Raw genomic sequence first — 3,393 nt, forward strand, 5'->3', positions numbered from 1 at the left:
TGGATATGGCAAAAAAGGTGGGGGAGGGGGTGAAGTATTTCAAGATATGGATCTTGGAGAAATTCAAGTACTGATAAATACCACACCAGAGGAATTAACAGAAGATGACTTGATGGAGATGAGTGCTTCAGAACCAGTGTCAAATAATGAGGAAGAAGACATAGAAGAAGCAGTGCCAGAAAACAAGCTGCCATTAGACAATCTGGCAGAAGGGTTTTGATCATTCAGGACTATTTTTGAATTCTTTTACAACATGGACCCTTCTACAATATGGGCACTGAAATTAAAACCAACAATGTAAGGAGGATTGATATCCTATAGAAACATTTTTAGAGAAATTAAAAAGCAAAACTATCCGACAGAAATTATGATGTATTTTTGTAAAGTTATGTCCACGTTATGCCTCCCTCTCCTGTCTCCCTTTCCACATCCACGTCTTTCACCTTTGCCACCCCAGAGACTATAAGACCAGTCCTTCCTCTTCTTCTTCTCACCCTACTGAACATGAAAAATAATGAGAATGAAGACTTTTATTATGATCTACTTCCATGTAATTACTAGTAAATATATTATCTCTTCCTTGATTTTTTACTTTTATTTATTTATTTATTTATTTTGAGATAGAGTCTCATTCTGTTGCCCCCACTACAGTGCTATGGCATTATCCTAGCTCACAGCAACCTCTAACTCCTGGGCTCAAGTGATCCTCCTGCCTCAGCCTCCCAAGTAGCTAGGACTATAGGCATGCACCACCACACCAAGCTAATTTTTCTATTTTTAATAGAGATGGGGTCTCACTCTTGCTCAGGCTGGTCTTCCTTGATTTTTTAAATAACATTTTATTTTCTCTAGCTTACTTTATTGTAAGGATATAGTATATAATACCTATAATATACAAAATATGTGCTTATCAACTGTTTATGTTATTGGTAAGGCTTACAATCAACAGTAGGCTATTAGTAGTTAAGTTTGGGGGAAGTCAGAAGTTATATGAAGACTTTTTAGTTCATGGCAGGTCAGTGTTCCTAATCCTCACTTTGTTGAGGGATTAACTGTAGTTGGATTAATAGCTACCATATTTGTAACTGTTTTCTTTTTTTAATTTGTTGCCCTTGTTCTTTGTTTCCTTTTTTTTTTCTGTCTTACACTCTTTCTGACTTTTGTGATTTTAATTGACTATCTTATATTATTCTTTTTTTCCTTTATTTATGTAGAACTGAGTTTTTAACTTGTGTTATTTGCCTTCTTTTTAAATAACTTATTTTACTATTTCATGCAAGGTAGGACTACAGGCAACAAATTCCCTCAATTATTTGTGAGAAAGTCTTTATTTCTCCTTTCACTTTGGAAGGATAATTTTACAGGATACAGAATTCTAGGTTCGTGTATTTTATTTATTTTTTTCTCCAACACTTAAATATTTCACTCCTTTCACTTCCTGTTTGCATGGTTTCTGGAGACAAGTCAGAGTAATTCCTGTCTATGCTCCTCCATAGGTAAGCTGTCCCCCATCTCATGCCCCAGCCTCTTTCAAGATTTTTTCTTCATCTTTGATTTTCTGAAGTTTGAAGATAATGTATTTAGTTGCAGGGTGTTTGGCATTTATGCTCCTTGATGTTTCCTAAGCTTTCTGTTATCTGTGGTTTACTATCTGACCTTAATTTGGTGAAAAACTCAGTTATTATAATGTTCAAATATTTTTTATGTTTCTTTCCTCTTTTCCTGGTATTCCCTTTTTAAAAAATTTATTATTTCAGAATATTATGGAGGTACAAATGTTTTGTTTTGGTTACATAAATTATATTTGTACAGTTTTAGCCAAAGTTATAAGTATGCCTATCCCCCAGATAGTGTGCATTGTATACACTAGGTGTGAATTTACCCATCCCCTCATCCCCTTACCTGCTTGATTCCCAATGAATGTTATTTCCATATGTGCATAACTGTTGTTCAATTAGTTGCAATTTAATGGTGAGTACACATGTTGCTTGTTTTTCCGTTTTTGCAATATTTTGTTTAGAAGAATGATCTCCAGTTCCATCCAGGTTAATACAAGAAGTATTAGTTCACCATTTTGTTTTTATGGCTGAGTAGTACTCTATGGTTTACATATACCATATTTTATTAATCCACTCATGTATTGACGGGCACTTGGGTTATTTCCACATCTTTGCAATTGTGAATTGTGCTGCTATAAACATTCAAGTATAGGTGTCTTTTTTATAGAATGTCTATTTTTCCTTTGGGTAAATACCCAGTAATGGGATTGCTGGATCTAATGGTAGTTCTACTTTCAGTTCATTGAGTTATCTCCATACTACTTTCCATAGAGGTTGTGCTAGTTGGCAGTCCCACCAGCAGTGTATGAGCATTCCTATCTCTGCTCATCCACACCAGCATTTGTTATTTTGGGACTTTTTGATATAAGCCATTGTCACTGGAGTTAAGTTGATTTCTTGTTGTGGTTTAGATTTGCATTTTCCTGATGATTAGAGATGTTGAGCATTTTTTCATATGTTTGTTTGCCATTAGTCTATCTTCTTTTGAAAAGTTTCCATTCATGTCTTTTGCTCACTTTTTCATGGGGTTGTTTGATTTTTTTCTTGCTGATTTTCTTTTGTTCTTTATAGATTCTAGTTATCAGCCCTTTATCAGATGTGTAGCATGCAAATATTTTCTCCCATGCTGTAGGTTATCTATTCACTCTAATGATTGTTTCCTTGGCTGTGCAGAAGCTTTTTAGTTTGATCAGGTCACATTTATTTATTTTTGCTGTTGCTGTGATTGCTTTTGGGGTTGTATTAATAAATTCTGTGCCTAGGCTGATGTCTATAAGAGTTTTTCCAACCTCTTCTTCTAGAATTATTATCGTTTCATGCCTTAGGTTTAAATCTGTTATCCATTGTGAGTTGATTTTTGTGAGTGGTGGGAGGTGCAGATCCTATTTCAGTCTTCTACATGTGGCACTGCAATTTTCCCAGCACCATTTATTAAATAGGGATTATTTTCCCCAGAGTATGTTTTTTGTCTGCTTTGTCAAAAATCAGATGGCAATATGAAAATGGTTTTATATCTAGGTTCTCTGTTCTGATCCATTGGTTTATTTCTCTCTTTTTGTGCCAGTGCCATGCTGTTTTTGTTATTATAGCCTTATAGTATAGCTTGAAGTCCAGTAAATTGGTGTCTCCCAATTTTTCCTTTTTGTTTAAGGTTGTTTTGGCTATATGGGGTCTTCTCTGGTTCTATGTGAAGGGTAAAACTATTTTTTATGACCTGCGAAAAATGATGTTGGTATTTCAATAGGGGCTGCATTGAATTTGTAAATTACTTTGAGTAGTATAGACATTGAAACAATGTTGATTTTGGCAATCTTTGAGCATGTTATGTTTTTCT

Source organism: Eulemur rufifrons, chromosome 4 (assembly GCF_041146395.1).
Source record: "Eulemur rufifrons isolate Redbay chromosome 4, OSU_ERuf_1, whole genome shotgun sequence".
NCBI classification, from domain to species: Eukaryota; Metazoa; Chordata; class Mammalia; order Primates; family Lemuridae; genus Eulemur; species Eulemur rufifrons.